The sequence below is a fragment of the Tachyglossus aculeatus genome, chromosome 4, assembly GCF_015852505.1.
Source record: "Tachyglossus aculeatus isolate mTacAcu1 chromosome 4, mTacAcu1.pri, whole genome shotgun sequence".
Taxonomy (NCBI): Eukaryota; Metazoa; Chordata; class Mammalia; order Monotremata; family Tachyglossidae; genus Tachyglossus; species Tachyglossus aculeatus.
The window spans coordinates 67,129,150-67,149,424 of record NC_052069.1 but is presented as its reverse complement, the minus strand read 5'-3'; the positions used below and the strand labels follow the sequence as shown (position 1 = coordinate 67,149,424).

At 44.6% G+C, this 20,275-nt stretch overlaps 1 non-coding gene across 1 annotated transcript; it reads left to right on the top strand.

The window, feature by feature from the left end:
• Window positions 1–1,429: 1,429 nt before the first annotated feature.
• LOC119927555 lies at window positions 1,430–1,567 on the top strand. Its single transcript, XR_005450548.1, has one exon. It is a non-coding gene; the product is annotated as a small nucleolar RNA SNORA7 (small nucleolar RNA).
• Window positions 1,568–20,275: the final 18,708 nt, after the last annotated feature.

Sequence of the window (20,275 nt, the reverse complement as noted above, 5' to 3'; positions counted from 1 at the left end):
TTGTTCTCTTGGCCCCAATGGTAAATGTCTGGAAGAGTAGACTAATAATAGTAATAATAATAATAATAAAAATAAATAATGAATAATAATAATAGTATTTGTTAATTTGATTAGATACAAGGTAATTGGTTGGACACGATTCCTGTCCTGCATGGGGCTCACAGTCTTAATCTCCATTTTCAGTTGAGGTAACAGGCACAGAGAAGGGATGTGACTTTGCCCAAGGCAATACAGCAGACATGAGGCAGAGCAGGATTAGAATTCATGACCTTCTGACACCCAGGCCCATCTGCTATCTACTACACCATGCTGCTCCTCTGCAGCAGCCTCTGATGCTAGAATCATTAATCAGTGGTCTTTACTGAGCACTTACTGTGTGCAGAGCTCTGTACTAAGCACTTGAGAGAGTACAATGCAGCAGTGTTCGTAGATGCATCCCCTTCCCATAAAGAGTTTATAGTCTAGAGAGGGAGACAGGGCTTAGTACAGTGCCTTGCACATAGTGATTAACAAATACCACAATTATTATTACTATTATAAATAAATTATGAATACATACATAAGCATGGTGGGGTTAAAGGTGGAGTAAATATTAATCTCACAATCTAAAAAGGGAGAACTGGTAAGGAATATTCTGGGAGTGAGCTCACTGGGAAAATTCAAGAGGCTATCCCTGATTGATCCCTTAGGAACACATATCAATTATGTGATTATTGGTGTATTTATTCCACTTATTTATCCATTTATTCCCCCACTTTATCAGGTTCTGGCTGCTTTCCCATTATATTATAAGCTCCTCAAGGATAAGGCCCCGATTTTCTACTTTCATCTAATATTCCCAAGAACCTAATATAGTGCTCTGCACACAGTAGGGAACATATAAATGAGATTGAGGATGACCACATTAAGTCTAAGGTGGTACGTTTCATTTCTAAATACTAAGATTTTGAGAGTAATCCCCGTGTCTAAACCAGAATTTTCTCTTCTGGTCATTTAAGGATGTGGTGGATCGTGTTCTCACTATGAGGAGGCTGGGAAGATTTATGCAGCCAGTTTTTTAATTTATGGTCTTGGAAGTTACTGCACAAATTCTGTAATATCTCTTCCTGAGGATTTATTTAGGTGTCTCCTCTGGACATTCATTTCAGAACTGCTTTGAGTGTCTGCCAATTTTCACAGAATTCAGTGGGTGGTTTTGCCACTCTCACAGCAAGAGATTAAAAACTGACAGCTCCACCAGAAATCCAACAGTGTCTCATGCCCCAAGCTTTCCAAACCCCCCATCTAGCAAATCCTTGTCTCAGAACCACCCTTCCACAAAGCACTGAATGTCTTAATCAACTAATCAATCAATTTATGGCATTTACTGAGGGCTTACTGTGTGCAGTAAGCCTGGGAGAATACAATAGAATCGTCTTATACCTAGTTCTCCCTCTCAGGATTGCACCTGGAGAGTTTCCAGTACTCTACCAGTCTCGGCTTTGGGAGGGAGAGTCAAGCGGAGCCATGCCCATTCCATTCCTAGCTTGGGCAGTGGCTAGCAAGTGGAAGGCAATTTAAATCAAAACTTTCCTGTGCCGGGCAGCAGCGGCACAGGAGAGAGTCGAGGGCGAAGACCCAAGTTGAACGTGCCACGTCCGTATTTTGAACAAGAAAACTCTGTGGATACACTGCCAGAATGATTGCAGATGAAGAGCAGGGCATTCTGAAGGAGACGTGCATATGGAGTCCCTGTGGGTCGGAAATGACTCGACGGCATAAGACAAGACAAGACACCTACTTCAGTACTCCTTACCCAGGGACACTTAAATATGTGTTTGCTGGTAGAGTATAATCTCCTTGAGGGAAACGAAGATGCTGTGTCCCCAAGCATCTAGAACAGTTTTCTGCCCCTAGCATATAGCCAGTACAGTTCCCTATGTCAGGAGAGGGGTTCATAACAGTGCCCCACGGACAGTAGATACACAATACTGATGATGAAAAAAGCACAAGAGAATACCTTCATTCATTTCTGACAAATCTGTAGACTTCCTCTTCTGTATGGTGTTTGTTAAGCGCTTACTATGTCTAGGCTCTTTTTTAAGCACTGGGGTACATGATACAAGTTAATTGTGTGGAACACAGTCCCTGTCCCACATGGGGCTCAGTCTTAATCCCCATTTTACAGATGAGGTAACTGAGGCCCAGAGAAGTGAAGTGACTTGCTCAAGGTCACACAATAGACAAGTGGCGGAGCCGGAATTAGAACCCAGCTCTTTCTGACTTCTAGGCCTGTGGTCTATCCACTACGTCACACTGTTTCTCATGCTGTTGCTGATCTGGACGGGGCTGAGGAAGGTATCTTCTCTTCAGTCATCATTCTGTCACCTAACACCAAGAGATTCTCCATATTCCCCAAACGACAGGCAAGGAGCTACCAACGCCATTCCACTGTATGCTCCCAAGTACTTAGTACAGTGTTGCGCACAGTACATGCTCAATAAAAGTCATTAATTGACTGATTGATAGACAACCACAGTTAGGCTGGCAGGTGGAGTGGTATCAGCCAAGTTTGATGAAATGACACCTGAATTTGAAGAGCCCTTTTGTTCTCCCAAAAAACTTTCACACATTCCTTACGCCAAAGTTGAGGAGATCCAGGGATCACATGGCCAGCACCAAACTACAGATTTTAACTCATCGCTAAAGCTGCTCTATGGTCCCATATATAATTCTATGTCACACACAACTTACAAAACCATCTAACATGTGAAGACATGGCACTTTGTCCCCACAATCACAAAAGTCACTGCAAGTGTCAGAGCTGTAAAATCCTTCATTTTTTTTAAATGGTATTTGTGTCAATTCTTTTATATTGTACTCTTTCATGCATTTAGTACAGTGCTCTGCACATATTAACCACTCAATACTCTTGACTGATTGATTAATTAAGCTCCTACTATTTACCAGGCACTGTACTAAGCTGTAGGGTAGATACAAGCTAATCAGGTTGGACACAGTTCATGTCCCACATGGAGCTCACAGTTTTAATCCTCATTTTTCTGATGAAACAACTGAGGCATAGAGAATTGAAGTGACTTGCCCAAGGTCACACAAGTCGGGCAGTGCTGGGAATGGAGTGGAGTAGAAAGAGCACAGATCTGAGGATAAGAAGATCTGAATGCTAATCCCAGCTCCGTCAATTAACTTCTCTGGGCCTCAATTCCCTTCTCTGTAAAATGGAGATTACAACTGTATGCCCCATGTGGAACATGGACAGTGTCCAACCCGATTAGCTTGAATCTACCCCAGTGCTTAGTACAGTGCCTGGCACATAGTAAGCGCTTAAATACCATTTTAAAAAATCCAAAAAATTGCCGTGATCTCTGTAGTGTGACAGGTACTGGAAAAATAGTGCAGGAAATAGCACAGACTTTTGCACAACAGCATCACCTACTGAAAACTGCATGGGACAGTGAGTCAAGGGATATGGGTTCTAGTTCCAGATCCATCAGTTTTCTGCTATGTAACCTTGGGCAAGTCATTTAACTTCTCTGTACTTCAGTTTTCTCATCTGTTAAATGGAGATAGGATAGTTGCTCTCCCACCTTTAGGCTGTGAGCACCATGTGAGACAAATATATCTGAGCTGATCATCTTGTTTCAACCCCAGAGTTGGCACAGGGCTTTGACACATAGGATGAGCTTAATAAGTACCATCATTTTTATTATTGTGTTAATTATGATATTGGGTAAGTGATTACAATGGGCCAAGCACTGCTTTAAGTGCTAGATAGACACAAGTTAAAGAAGTTGGACACAATCCCTGTCTCACATGGGGCTCACAGTCTAAGTAAGAGGGAATGGGATTGAATTATCATTTTACAGATGAAGTAACTGAGGCACCGAGAAGTTAAATGGCTTTCCCAAGTTCACACAGCAGACACAAGGCAGAGCCGGGATTAGCACCCAGATCCTTCGATTCCCAGGCCCATGCCCTTTCCACTGTGCTGCTTCTGGCTGTCCCTATCATATATGTATGTATGTATATATATATATATATATATATATATATATATATATATATATTTGACAACTATCCATAGATTTGGATGCCAGAAATTGCTTAGAAAATTTGGTTTCCCCCAAAAGTTCATCGGCATTCTGAGACTCTTTCCCGATGCCATTGCTGGATGGGTCAGAACCAAGTCTGATCAGATCTGACCCATTCTCCAGTTCCAGTGGAGGCAGAAAGGGATGCGTAACTGGCCAAGTCCTATCCAATCTATTCTACACAGCCATCCTGGAAAATGCAACGAGAAAAATGGAAGCAGGCTTTAGAATACGCTTCCACAGCTCTGGGAAACTCTGCCAACTCCACAGATTTCAAGGATCACTCAAAGTCCTAGGGAGAGTCATTCAAGCATTACTTTATGATGACTGCATCCTAGAAGCCCACACCCAAAAAGACTCTCAAATGCTTGTAAACCACTTTACAGAACCAGCAGGGGTTTATGGACTGACGATACGTCTATGGAGAACTAAGATGAGATGTCTGTCTGCCTCAGTGACACCATATACACTCCACCCAAAAGGCATATTGACAACATGAAGCTAAATGATGTCACAGAATTCTGTTACTTAGGGCCACACACTGACCAAGAACAGAACAATAACCGTGGAAGGAAAAAACCAAAGTGAGAAAGACAGAATTTTCTTTGGGAGACAAACGGAGTCTAGTCACAACAAGGTATCAGACTTGCCCCCAAATATTTACAAAGCTATAGTGCTTGTAGTGGGCAAGGAGTGTGTCCGTTTATTATTATTATTACAATATAACAATGATAATGATGATGATAATAATAATAATGATGATGATGGTATTTGTTAAGCGCTTACTATGTGCCAAGCACTGTTTTAAGCTCTGAGCACTGTTCCAAGTACTCAGCACTGTTGGTACAGTGTTTTGCACACAGGAAGTGCTCAATAAATATGACTGAATACATGAATGAAGGAATAAATGGCCAACTGCCATGCTAGCTATGGGATCTGAACCTCACAAAGATGGCAAATTTGTCAGTCATTCATACAGAGAAGCAGCATGGCTCAGTGGCAAGAGCCTAGGCTTGAGAGTCAGAGGTCAAGGGTTCTAATCCCGACTCCGCCACTTATCAGCTGTGTTACTTTGGGCAAGTCACAATTTCTTTGTGCCTCAGTTACTTCATCTGCAAAATGGGGATTAAGGCTGTGAGCCCCACGTGGGACAACCTGATTACCTTGTATCTACACCAGTGCTTAGAACAGTGCTTGGCACCCAGTAAGCGCTTAACAAGTACCATTATTATTATTTATCATTCACTGTGTGCAGAGCACTCCATTAAGCGCTTGGGAGAGTACAACAATAAATAGATACAATCCCTGCCTACAGTGAGTTTGAGTCTGACCAGTTCTCTCAGTGCTATTTATGGTTTAGACTCAAAAGTATGGCCTAGTGGATAGAGTACAGGCCTAGGAATCAGAAGAATGGGGGTTCTAATCCCAGCTCTGCCATTTGTCCGCTGTCTGACTTTGAATAATCACTTCACTGTGCCTCAGTCACCTCATCTGCAAAATGGAGATATAAGACTGTGAGCCATGTACTATGTGAAACCTGATCAACTTATCTACCCCAGCACTTACTGCCCAGCATAGTAAGTGTTTAAGAAACACCGTACACACACACACACACACACACACACACACACACAAACACAAAAAAATGAAATGACAAAATAGGATCACCCTCAAACTTCAAATCTCTGCTCACTTTGACACCACTATGCTTAGTGGGAGATGTGAGGAGAATGAATGACCACAGGCAGGCTACCCAAACAACTACTCTCCGGTGAGGTCAAATGAGGAAACAAGGTAAAAGAGACAGAGGAAATACTTCAAGGGTACAGGAAAGCAAATCCTTAGCCAGTGCTTCATGTCAGCTAAAAACCAGAAGTCAATTTCCATTGGTAAGTCAGCATGGCACTGTGAAAGCAGCCTATGCTGACCTGGTAAGAGGAGGAGGGTCAGAATGTACTTAAGCTGCAGATGCACACTGGGGAGGATGTCCCTTCACTGATCCAGCAGTTGTACTTGTTGAGTGCTTACTGTGAGCAGAGCACTGTACTAAGTGCTTGGGAGAGTGCAATATAACAGAGTTGGTAGTCACATTCCTTGCCCATAAGGAGCTTACAGCCTAGAGGGACTATAGTTTGCCCTGAAACATGCCAACTCAAGAGATTTGTCTCCTCTATTACTCTCTCCCCAGTGAGCATGGCCTGGGAGTCGGAAGGGCTTGGGTTCTAGTTCTGGCTCTACCACTTATCTGCTTTGTGACCTTGAGCAAGTCACTTCACTTCTCTGAGCTTCAATTCCCTCTTCTGTAAAATGGGGATTTAGATTGTGAGTCCTATGTGGGACATGGACTGCGTCCAATCTCATTTGCTTGTCTCTACTCCTGCACTTAGTATAGTGCCTGACACATAGTAAGTGCTTAATACACACACACACACACACACACACACACACACACATTAGCTCTCCTTCCTGCCTCTTTTCCTTACCCAGGAATTCCCAACATCTCACGGGAATTCATTCATTCAATCGTATTTATTGAGTGCTTACTACTGTACTAAGCGCTTGGGAAGTACAAGTTGGCAACATATAGAGATGATCCCTACCCAACAGCGGGCTCACAGTCTATAAGGGGGAATGCTATTTACCACAAGTAGCAATGGCTCCACTTCATTTCCAAGAACTTCACTCTGCTCTTTCCCCTTGAGCTTTCTCCTCTAATGCACTGTTCCTCTGAGACAAGCAGTGTACTAATCGCTGGGCTAGATACCAGATAATCAAGTCAGACACAGTTCTTGCCCTGGCACAGGGCTTACAGTCTAAGGGAAAGGCAGAACAGGTATAGAATTCCTATTTTAAAGATGAGGAAACTGAGGTCCAGGTAAGTGAAGTGACTTGTCCAAGGTCACCCAGCAGTCAAGTGATGGAGGCAGGATTAAAACCCAGGGCCTCTGGCTCCCAGGCCTGAGCTCTTTCTGCTAGACCTCCGTTTAAACTGGTCTGAATGGACAGGGAGCATGTCACTTCTTTATTCTGCACTTCCTAAGCGCCTAGTACAGTGTATTCAATAAATACATGCTGCTACTCAGAGTACCACTGCTACCATTACTGATACTGCTACTGCTGTTTCTCCTATTGCCACCTTGTGTTTCTGTCCTTTCTTCTCTCTGGCCCTTCTCAATCAAATAATCAATCAGTCTGCTATCACCACAGTGAAGTAGGAACCAGTTTGGGGAATCACAAAGCAGCAGCATCCTTTATTTCCATTCCCTCACAGAATGGAATTTGTGGTATTAATCAATCAATTAATGGTACCCATGGAGCATTTTCTGTGTACAGAGCGCTGTACTCTTAGGAGAGTACAGTACAACAGAGTTGGTAGGTTTGTTCCCTGCCCACGATAAGCTTGAAGTCTTAGAAGAGTGCCAGCAGCTGAGAGGATACTGTTCTCTTGATCCTTTTTGGTTTTAACTGTCCATTTACCTGGACTGAAGTCTCCTACTCCATTTCTCCCTTTGCCTGGCTCCTCGGTCCTCTTTAACCCTTCCCTATGGAATCAGGAAACCCCCATGCCCCTCTCCCCAATACCCCCTTTCCTTCTGAGTCTTGCAGAGGATATTAACAATTACCACAAGATGCCTCATTCATTCAAACATTAAGTCCCCCTTTACTTCTGAGTCTTACAGATGATATTTAACAATTACCACAGGATGCATGATTCATTCATTAACTCATTCATTCATTCAATCATATTTATTGAGCGCTTACTGTGTGCAGAGCACTGTACTAAGCGCTTGGAGAGTACAATTCGACCACAGAGACAATCCCTACCCAGCAACAGGCTCACAGTCTAGAAGGGGGAGACAGACAACAAAACAAAACAAGTAGACAGGCATAATACCCCCTTTCTTTCTGCCTCTTGCAAAGGATGATAGACTGTGAGTTTACTGTGGGCAGGGATTGTCACTTTATTATTGTGTTGTACCTTCCCAATCACTTAGTACAGTGCTCTGCACACAGTAAGTGCTTAATAAGTATGATTGAATGAATAATAACAATTACCACAGGGTGTCTCATTCATTCATATCTCCTTTCCTTCTGAGTCTCGTAGAGGATATTAGCAACTACCACAGGATTTCCATTCTTTCATTCATTAATAGCCCCTTTCCTTCTGAATCTCATAAAGGGTATTAACAATTACAACAGGATGCCTCATTCATTCAGTAACACTCCCTGTGCCCCTAGTGTGCACAGAGAATAGCTGGGATCTGGACATAAGCACTGGAAAAATTTACACCGATGAGACTTAGATGAGTCCCTTGTCCCCACAGGCTCACCATCAAAGAATAGGGTGGTGGATGGGAATGGTGACAAGTACATAAGAAAAGATAGAAATAATAAAAACAAGATGACAGTATAACAATAAATTCAGTAGGAGTGAGCATTGCCTTTCCTCTTCTCTCACTCCCTTCCTCATTGCCCTGATTTAGTCCCTTTCTTCATCCCGCCTCCCAGCCCCACAGCACTTAATAGCTGCCATTTATTCATTTATATTAATGTCAGTCTCCCCCTCTAGACTATAAGCTCATTGTGGTCAGGGAATGTGTCTGTTTATTGTTATATTGTACTCTCCCAGATGCTTAGTACAGTGTTCTGCACACAGTAAGTGCTCAGTAAGCATGATTGACTGACTTAAAAGAGCAGAGTTTTGGGATCTGCACAGCTCAGCTCGGAGCCCAACAACATCCACCCTAGTGTTTCAAAAGTTCAGAATAATAATAATAATAATAATAATGGTATTTTTAAGCACTTACTATGTGCAAAGCATTGTTCTAAGTGCTGGGGAGGTTACAAGGTGATCATGTTGTCCCACGGGGGGCTCACAGTTTTAATCCCCATTTTACAGATGAGGTAACTGAGGCACAGAGAAGTTAAGTGACTTTCCCAAAGTCACACAGCTGACAGTTGGTGGAGCCGGGATTTGAACCCATGACCTCTGACTCCAAAGCCCGTGCTTTTTCCACTGAGCCACGCTGCAGAAGCTGCCACTGCCCTCATGCCCTCCTCCTGCCTGGAGCAAGTAGGTTCCTGTATGGCAAGGATGGCATCTCTCTGATGCCCTGGACTTCAGCTCTCTCTGACACTGAGTCCTCACTGACTGGAGTCAAGCAGGGTGAGAATTTAATAGTTAATGTCTTAATCTGATCAGCCCACTTGGGGCCAGTGTTTGGGGTAATACATTCTTTGTTCTGTCATTCATTCATTCAATTTATTGAGCACTTACTGTGTGTAAAGAAAGCTCTGTACTAAGAGATTGGGAGAGTACCTGTCTACATGTTTTGTTTTGTTGTCTGTCTACCCCTTCTAGACTGTGAGCCCGTTATTGGGTAGGGACCGTCTCTATATGTTGCCAACTTGAACTTCCCAAGCGCTTAGTACAGTGCTCTGCACACAGTAAGCACTCAATAAATATGATTGAATGAATGAATACAATATAACAAAAACAAATTCCTGCCCACAGTGAGCCCGCAGTCTAGAGGGAGAGACAGACATTAATCTAAATAAATAAATAGATAAAGTGCAGGTATAGACAAATGTGTGGTGGGGATGGGGGGGGGGATGAATGAGGGAGCAAGTAAGAGCAGCACAGAAGGGAGTGGGAGAAGAGGAGAGGAGGGCTTAGTCAGGGAAGGCTTCTTGGAGGAAAGGTTCAGTAAGTAGCACTGTCAAGCAGCATTGGGCTGAGCTCTTTTGAGAGAACACCAGGAGCACGACTCAAGGTCCCTGACCTCAAAGAGCCAACAATCTTCTGTCTCTGACTTTCCCAGCTCTTCCATTTGGCCACTATTGTTTGGTGCCTTTACTTGCTAAAGCAACTCAGTTGCACATGCACTTATTACTGGTGGACGGGTCCACTTGGCTACTGATGTCTGAGTAAGAGCTCAGCCCATGTAGCAAGGGGCCAGAACAGTTGCACTAATAATAATAATAGTGACGACATTTATTAAGCTCTTACTATGTGCAAAGCACTGTTCTAAGCGCTGGGGAGGTTACAAGGTGATCAGGTTGTCCCACGGGGGGCTCACAGTCCTAACCTCCATTTTACAGATGAGGTAACTGAGGCACAAAGAAGTGAAGTGATTTGCCCAAAGTCACACAGCTAACAATTGGCGGAGCCGGGATTTGAACCCACGAACTCGGACTCCAAAGCCTGGGCTCTTTCCAGTGATCCACACTGCTTCTACGGCAGTGTGGCTTAGTGGCTAGAACTTGGGCTTGGGAGTCAGAAGGGCCTGGGTTCTAATCCCAGCTCCACCACTTCTCTGCTGTATGACCTTGAGCAAGTCACAACTTCCTTGGGGCTCAGTTCCCTCATCTGTAAAATAATAATAATAATAATAATAATAATAATGGCATTTATTAAGCACTTACTATGTGCAAAGCACTGATCTAAGCACTGGGGAGGTTACAAGGTGATCAGGTTGTCCCACGGGGGGCTCACAGTCTTAATCCCCGTTTTACAGATGAGGGAACTGAGGTACAGAGAAGTTAAGTGTTTTGCCCAAAGTCACATAGCTGACAGTTGGTAGAGCCGGGATTTGAAGCCATGAACTTTGACTCCAAAGCCCGTGCTCTTTCCACTGAGCCACGCTGCTTCTCCATAGGGATGGGGATTAAATGGGGATTAAAACTCTGAGTTCCATGAGGGACAGGAACTGTGTCCAAGCTGATTATCTTGTATCTACCCCAGTGCTTAGTACAATGTCTGGCACATAGGAAGAGTTTAACAAATACCATAAAAAACCTATCAACATAGGGTGCCAGTGTGTAAGAGACTGTCTATCAGTGACCATCATGCCTAGTTTCATCAGCATTTTCCTCTTCGAGCCAGTCACAGCACAGCTCAATGACCTGATGTTGGAAGCCAACTCAGAGAAGAGAAATCTCATAATAATGACAATAACTGTGATGTTTGTTAAGCAATTACTATGTGCCAAGCACTGTTTTAAGCACTGGAATAAATGCAAGTTAATCAATCACTCAATCAGTGATATTTATTGAGCCCTTACAGTGTGCAGAGCCTTGAACTTAGGAGGATATAATGCAATAGAGTTGGCAGACACTATACCAGCTCCATCACTTATCTGCTGTGTAACCTTGGAGGAGATATGCCAGAAAGTTTCCCCAGAGGAGTGGGGAGGGGGTTCCCGGTAGAAGAGAGGGAGTGAGCAAGGGATCGAAGGCAGAGAGATGAGGTAGATCAATGAGTAGTTGATAGATCAATGAGTTGGTTGGCTTGTAGAGGGAGATCAGTGGAACTCACAGTCTGAGGTGGAAGAACAGCAATCAGATCTCCATTTTCCAGATACAGAAACAGACCCAGAGAAATTAAAAGACTTGCCCAAGGGCAAGCAGCAGGGACACGATAGAGGTGGGATTTGAACCTAGGTCCCAGGCCCATCCTCTTTCCCTCAAGCCATCATGTTCCCTGGAAGCTCCATGCTCACCATCCTCAGATCCCTGTAACTGGCCTCTGGTCTGCTCCAGCAGGAAGAGGAGAGAAGAAAACCAGTCTAGCCATTGGAGTCTCAGGTCTGTACGTCATCATTACTGGCTCCTCTGTGAGCCGGCTTGGTCCTTGTGGAGGGCAGTAGAATGTAAGTTTTTCTTTTTCATCTCAGAGATGAAATTCACTCAGTTTGTAGCAGAGCATTGTGCAGAGAGAATTCACAGGTGGGAATTAAACCTGATCTCTGTCCCTCAGAGGGCTCATAATCTCAAACTAACTAGGCCCGACTTTTTTCCTCTCTTTAAAAGTGAAATGTGCCCCAGTAGCTGGACTTCTGGGTCTAGATAGAAGGTTACCGGGAGGCAGAAGTGAAAAGAAAAGCCATGTAAGGTAAATTCTGAGCTATAAATATGAAGCGTCGTTGCCTGTGGGTGAACTCCATGGTGATCACTTTAATTTGGATACACCCACCTACATAAATTTACCCATACCTACTTTTCCGACGGGAATATTAATCTTGGCCCAGCAGTGAATTCCAGTAATATCTATCCTGACTGAAAAGCCAAGATCTCGCAAGTCTATTTCTTTATGCCTTTAAGACATTGGGCCAAAACCATCATTATGTTGGCCCCAGGCATTCTGATTTATATTCACGGAGAGCTGTAAAAGGCTTTTATAGAGAAGGCATCCAGAGTGACATTTTGCTGTAAATCCCAACCATTTCTAAGGCCCCAACATTCTGTGGGCATACTTCAGATAGGACCGTGCGCTGGCCAGTGTGAGTAGGAACCGCATTCTTCCTGTGTGAGGAACTGGCCTCTCCCTGGGCCCTCGGCATCCTGCTCTGCCTCCAGATGAATGCTCCAGGAAATCATAACAATAATAATAATAATAACTGTGGTATTGGTTAAGCACTTAGTATGTGCTAGGCACAGTACTAAGCACTAGGGTAAATACAAGATATGAGAAGCAGCATGGCTTAGTGGAAAGAGCACGGGCTTGGGAGTCGGAGGTCGTGGGTTCTAATCCCTGCTCTGCCACTTATCAGCTATGTGACTTTGGGCATGCCACTTAACTTCTCTGTGCTTCAACTACCTCATCTGTTAAATAGGGATTAAGACTGAGCCCCACATGGAACAACCTGATAACCTTGTATCTACCCCAGCACTTAGAATAGTGCTTGGCAGATAGTAAGCACTTAAATGCCATCATTATTATTACAAGATAATCAGGTTGGACATAGTCCCTGTCCCACATGGGGCTCCCAGTCTCAATCTTCATTTTACTGTCAAAGTAACTGAAGCACAGAGAAGTGAAGTGATTTGTCCAAGGTCACACAACAAACAAGTGGTGGAGCCAAGACTAGAGCCAGGTCAGGGTTGATGCGGCAGCCTAAAATAACTGGCTACCAGAGCTTCTTTCAGGGCCAGCTCAGCTGCTGGGATGCTGGCCACTCGGACTGCTCAGACCAAGGACAGGTCAGGAGTCTGGAGGAACTGACCTCTAAAGCAGAGATGGAAACTGCCCTTGGTGCAGTAGAGTGGTCAATCTTTCAATCAGTCAATCAATTAATCAGTGATATTTATTGAGCATTTATTGGGTACAGGACACTTCTGCGTTGCCCTGACTTGCTCCCTTTATTCATTCTCCCCTTCCCAGCCCCACGGTACATATCTGCAATTTATTTGATTATATTAATGCCTGTCTCCCCCTCTAGACTGTAAGCTCGTTGTGGGCAGGGAATGTGTCTGTTTATTGTTATACTCTCCCAAGCACTTAGTCCAGTGCTCTGCAGACAGTAAGTGCTCAATAGATACGAGTGACTGAATAACTGGCTGACTGTATTAAGCGCATGAGAGAGTCCAATATAAGAGTTGATAGACACGTTTCCTGCCCATCACGAGCTTACAGTAGCCCAACAATTCAGTGCTCTGGTACCATTCTCCAGTCCACATCATCATCATCATCATGGCAATCATCATCTTAAGAGCTTAGTAGATGGCAATCGCTAGAACAGTGTTTTGCACATAGTAAGTGCTTAACAAATACCATCATTATTATTATTATTACTAAGTGCTAGGGTAGATACAAGACAATCAGGTCACACGAGCCTTGTTCTAGGCAGGGAATGTGTCTGTTGTATTGTACTCTCCCCAGTGCTTAGCACAGTGCTCTGCACACAGTAAGTGGTCAATAAATATGATTGAGGGAGAAAGTGAATTGAATCCCCATTTTACAGATGAGGGAACTGAGTCAGAGAGGAATTCATTCAATTGTATTTATTGAGTGCTTACTTGTGCAGAGCACTGTACTAAGCGCTTGGGAAGTACAAATTGGCAATATATAGAGACTATACCTTCCCAACAACAGGTTTACAGTCTAGAGTTGACTTTCCCAAGGCTACACAGCAGGTAAGTGGGAGAGCTGGGATTGAAATCCAAATCTGCTGACGCCCAGGCCAGGGCTCTTTTCACAAGGCCATGTTGCTTCTCAGTCCTGAGAGCAATGCTTGGCACTCAGGTATTTGGTATTTGTTAAACACTTTACTATATTCATTCAATCACATTTATTCATTCATTCAATTGTATTTATTGAGTGCTTACTTTGAGCAGAGCACTGTACTAAGTGCTTGGGAAATACAAGTCAGCAACCCATAGAGACAGTCCCTACCCAACAATGGGCTCACAGTCTAGAAGGGGGAGACAGACAACAAAACAAAACATGTAGACAGGTGTCAAAATCCTCAGAACAAGTAGAATTAAAGCTATATGCACATCTTTAACAAAAATAGAATAGTAGATATGTACAATTAAAAAAATAGAGTAATAAATCTGTAAATATATATATACATATATATATATATATATATATACACACACACAAGCTCTGTGGGGAGGGGAAGGAGGTAGGATGGGGTGGGTGGGGAGGAGGAGAGGAAAAAGGGGACTCAATCTGGGAAGGCCTCCTGGAGGAGGTGAGCTCTCAGTAGGGCTTTGAAGGGAGGAAGAGAGCTAGCTTGGCAGATGTGTGGAGGGAGGGCATTCCAGGCCAGGGGAAGGACATGGGCTGGGGGTTGATGGCGGGACAGGTGAGAATGAGGCCCAGCGAGGAGGTTAGCGGCACAGGAGCAGAGAGTGTGGGCTGGGCTTTAGAAGGAGAGAAGGGAGGTGAGTTAGGAGGGGGCAAGGTGATGCAGAGCCTTGAAGCCGAAAGTGAGGAGTTTTTGCTTGATTCATAGGTTGACAGGCAGCCACTGGAGATTTTTGAGGAGGGGTAACATACCCAGAGCATTTCTGCACGAAGATGATCTGGACAGCAGCGTGAAGCATAGACTGAAGTGGGGAGAGACAGGAGGATGAGAGATCAGAGAGGAGGCTGATGCAGTAATCCAGTCGGGATAGGATGAGAGATTGAACCAACAAGGTAGCAGTTTGAATGGAGGGGAAAGGGCGGATCTTGGCGATGTTGTGGAGGTGACACCTGCAGGTTTGGGTGATGGATTGAAAGTGTGGGATGAACGAGAGAGTGAAGTCAAGAGTGGAGTCCCAGACTGAGCCCCCTTTTTCCTCTCCTCCTCCCCATCCCCCCGGCCCTACCTCCTGCTCCTCCCCACAGCACCTGTGTTTGTACAGATTTATTACTCTATTTTACTTTTACAAATTTACTATTCTATTTTCTTAATGATGTGTATTTAGCTTTAATTCTATTTGTTCTGACGATTTTGACACCTGTCTACATGTTTCATTGTCTGTCTCCCCCTTCTAGACTGTGAGCCTGTTGTTGGGTAGGGACCATATAGTACAGTGTACAGTACTGCCTTAGTACAGTGCTCTAAACATAGTAAGCCCTCAATACGATTGAATGAATGATTGAATGAATGAATGAGGATGACACCAAGGTTGCGGGCCTGTGAGACAGGAAGGATAGAAGTGACGTCTACAGTGATGGGAAAGTCAGGGGAAGGGCAGGATTTGGGAGGAAAGATAAGGAGTTCAGTCTTGGACACACTGAATTTTGAATGGCGAGCAGACATCCAGATGGAGATGTCCTGAAGGCAGGAGAAGACACGAGCCTGGAGGGAGGGAGAGAGAGCAGGGGCAGAGATGTAGATTTGGGTGTCATCAGCGTAGAGATGATAGTTGAAGCCGTGGGAGTGAATGAGTTCATCAAGGGAGTGAGTTTAGATACAGAACAGAAGGGGACCAAGAACTGACCCTTGAGGAACCCCTACAGTAAAGGGATGGGAGAAACTCCTCACCCTGGGCTTCAAGGCTGTCCATCACCTCAGCCCCTCCTACCTCACCTCCCTTCTCTCCTTCTACAGCCCACCCCACACCCTCTGCTCCTCTGCCGCTAATCTCCTCACCGTACCTCGTTCTCGCCTGTCCCGCCATCGACCCCTGGCCCACATCATCCCCCGGGCCTGGAATGCCCTCCCTCTGCCCATCCGCCAAGCTAGCTCTCTTCCTCCCTTCAAGGCCCTACTGAGAGCTCACCTCCTCTAGGAGACCTTCCCAGACTGAGCCCCTTCCTTCCTCTCCCCCTTGTCACCCTCTCCATCCCATCTCACCTCCTTCCCTTTGCCACAGCACCTGTATATATGCATATATGCTTGTACATATTACTCTATTTATTTTACCTGTACATATCTATTCTATTTATTTTATTTTGTTGTATGTTTGGTTTTGTTCTCTGTCTCCCCTTTTAGACTGTGAGCCCACTGTTAGGTAGGGACTGTCTCTATATGTTGCCAACTTGTACTTCCCAAGCGCTTAGTACAGTGCTCTGCACACAGTAAGCACTCAATAAATATGATTGATTGATTGAGACTGAGAATGAACGGCTGGAGAGATAAGAGAACCAGGATCTGTATGTCAAACACTGTTCTGAGCACTGGGATAGGCACGAGTTAATTACGTCAGACGCAGTCCCTATCTCACATGGAGTACATAATCTAATAGGAGGGAGAAGAGGTATTTTCATTTTACAGTTGGGGAAACAAACACAGAGAAGTTAAAGTGCCTTGCCCAAGGTCACACACCAAGCAATTGGCAGATCTGGGATTAGAAACCGGATCCTTGTCACTCCCAGACTAGTACTATTTCCACTAGGCCATGCTCCTTCTCAATTGGATCAGAAAGCTCCAACAGAGGCATAGGATGAGTTAATGAGGAGACTTTAGGGGGTTTTGGAGGCAGGTGGCTAAAGGTTAAGCCAGACTTGTAAATAAATCTAGAAAGTTTACCAGCACACATAAATGATTTTCTGGCCTACCCTCCCCACCAGGGAGACGGGTAGTAAATGGAATCGGCAGGCACTTTCTCTTACTTGGAATACACTGGGACTTCTCTGCCAGATGTTTATTGCAACTAGGAATCTGGAAGCAGGAATTTGGCATCTTCGCTGACTTACCCCATCTGCTCTGTCACTCTTTTCCTGGGTGAAAAAAAAAAAACCACCCACAACTCACTCAGTGGATTAGTGTTATGCCTCCTCTGGCCTACTTGTTAGGGAAGCATGGCACTGAGCTTGAACATGAGATCTGGTGATTTCTTCTCAGCGTCTTTGGCCCTGAGATGCTGAGTCGCGGTCCAAACAGGGCCACTTCAGACACTAAGGGAGGCAGGTGCACTGTCTGAGGGGCTGGTGGAGACGGGGGAAAATGGGGTTGGGGGTGGCAACAGAGGGGGACTGGAAGCATGGCATCAGGTGGTCTTGAAACTCTGCCAGGGTTTTCTATTCAGAACTTTGAGGTCCAGTCATTTGATAAAATTAAAATTGCTAAAAGTTTGTTTTTAACCAGTATTATCTTCCTGATAACTTCAGATGGACTGCAGTGAAATGTTCCATGCTAAATAGCAGTAGTACTAGTATTAAAATTAGCATTAGTAGTAGAGGAATAGCAGAAGTACTAGAGAAACAGCATGGCATAGTGGATAGAACAAGGGCCTAGGAGCCAGAAAGTCATGGGTTCTAATTCTGGCTCCACCACTTGTCTACTGTGTGACCTTAGGCAAGTCACTTAACTTCTCTGTGCCTCCACTGCCTCATCTGTAAAATGGAGATTGAGACGGTGAGCCCCACATGGACCTGTCAAGACCCCCCCAGTCTGTACCAACCAGGACCTTCCTGGACCAGGGAAGCCTCAGTGACACATAGTAAAGGTCAAAACACACCTCTGATCACCAAGGTTACTGTGGAAAGGTTTTTACTTAGTTTTACCAGCATCCAAAGGAATGACATGCACATACTCTCACTCACTCCACCAGCCAAGGGTCCAATACCAGTCTGTGGTCAGAGGAGCCCATTTTGCCAATGCTTCATTCTGCTTCCAAGTGCTGCTCTCCTGCTGCAGGTGCTTCCTTCTTGCTCCTTCTGCATGCCCCCTCCTAATTCAAAACAACCACCTTTTATCTGCCTTAGGCATCACAGCTGTGGCCTACATGCAGTCATTGATTGGTCCAGGCCCGTTATTGGGTAGAACAGGGAGAGAAAGCCCTGCCTCCCTCCATGCTCCGGTCTGCCACAGGCCAGCAATCACCTGTCTCAGGTATAGCCCATCAGCACCTTTGCAAAGTTTCTTCCTTGTTGTAGTTCACAGGACCACAAACAGTCATTAAAAAGGCCACTTGTTGTGGACTCACGACAGGGATAAGGGATTGTGTCCAACCCAGTTTGCTTGTATCCACCCCAGCACTTTGTACAGTGCCTGGTACATAGTAAGCACTTAACAAATACCATTATTAGTAGTAGTAGTAATAATAATAATGACATTTATTAAGTGCTTACTATGTGCAAAGCACTGTTCTAAGTCATGGGGAGGTTACAAGGTGATCAGGTTGTCCCACGGTGGGGCTCACAGTCTTCATCCTCATTTTACAATGAGGTAACTGAGGCACAGAGAAGTTAAGTGACTTGCCCAAAGTCACACAGCTGACAATTGGCAGAGACAGGATTTGAACCCATGACCTCTGACTCCAAAGCCCGGGCTCTTTCCACTGAGCCATGCTGCAGTAGTAGCAGAAGTATTGGTAGTAACAGTAGTAGTATAAATGGGACCAGTAGCAGTAGTAGTGGAAAAACCAGTAGTAGAAGTAGCTTACTGTGTGTCAGGCACTGTACTAAGCTCTGGGGTAGATACACGCATCAGGTTGGACACAGTCCCTATCCCACTTGGAGCTCGCAGTCTCATTCCCCATTTTACAGATGAGGTAACTAAAACACAGAGAAGCGAAGTGATTTGCCCAAGGTCACACAGCAGTCAATAGCAGAGCCAGGATTAGAACCATGCTCTGTCCACTACGCCATGCTGCTTCTAATAATAGTAGTAGTTGTAGTAGTAATGATAATTTTAAAGTGCTCACTTGGAACAAAGCACTGGGAAAAAATTGTACAGGTGAAAATTAAACAGGGCTCTTGTCCTTCAAGAGGCTCGCAATTTAAGAATAAGGGAGAGGAGAGGGGACAAGTGACAGAGTCCTGAGGAAGGTTGACACAATAAAAACACAATTAACAGTAAAGAAGGCAGAGGCCATGATACGACAGAAGGGGTAGGGCACTGTGACGTGGATTTGTTCCTCGGGGAGACTAGGGTACCACACGCACGCGGGTACCACCCTGGGGAAAGATTGGCAGTGAGATCATTTCCTCCCTCCAGTTGGCTTGATGTCTGAAACTGAATCTGGATTCAACCTACCCTGAGCAGGGAAGGGCTGTGCAGCTGCTATCTTGCTTTTTTTTAAATGGTATTTGGCTCAGTGGAAAGAGCCCGGGCTTGGGAGTCAGAGGTCATGGGTTCAAATCCCATCTCCGCCAATTGTCAGCTGTGTGACTTTGGGTAAAGTCACTTAACTTCTCTGTGACTCAGTTACCTCATCTGTCAAATGGGGATTAAGACTGTGAGTCCCACGTGGGACAACCTGATCACCTTGTATCTTCCCCAGTGCTTAGAAGAGTGCTTTGCACATAGGAAGCACTTAACAAATGCCATCATTATTTGATAAGCACTTACTATGTGTCAGGCATTGTACTATGTGCTGGGATAGATACAAGCAAATTAGACTGGACACAGTCCCTGTCCCACATGGGATTCACAGTCTTAATCCCCATTTTACAGATGAGGTACCTGAGGCCCAGAGAAGTGAAGTGACTTGCCCAAGGTCACACAGCATACAAGTAGTAGAGTTGGGATTAGAAGCCAGGTCCTTCTGACTCCCAATCCTGTGCTCTATCCACTAAGCCATGCTGCTTCTATTTTGTTCTTCCAAAAACCAAGGCTGGAAATCAGAGAGAAATAATGATAATGATGAAAATAATAATATTTTTAAAACTCTTACTGTGCTAAACACTAGGGTAAATCCAACACAATCATATCTGACACTGTTCCTAACCCACAGTGGACTCACAGTCTAAGCGGGAGGGAGGACAGGTATTAAAACCCCATTTTACAGATGAGGAAACTCAGGCACTGAGAAATGAAGTGACTGTCCCAAGGTCACGCAGCAGACAGGTGGTGGAACCAGGATTACAAGGCCTGTGCTCTTTCCACTAAGCCACATTTTCTCCCTTTTTTTGCTGTTTCCAGTGATATCCATACTTTTCCTTCTTCTACTAGATGTGTTTCTGTGTCTGCATTTCTCTTCCCAATTAGATTATCAGTTTTTTGAGAGCAGCAACTGTG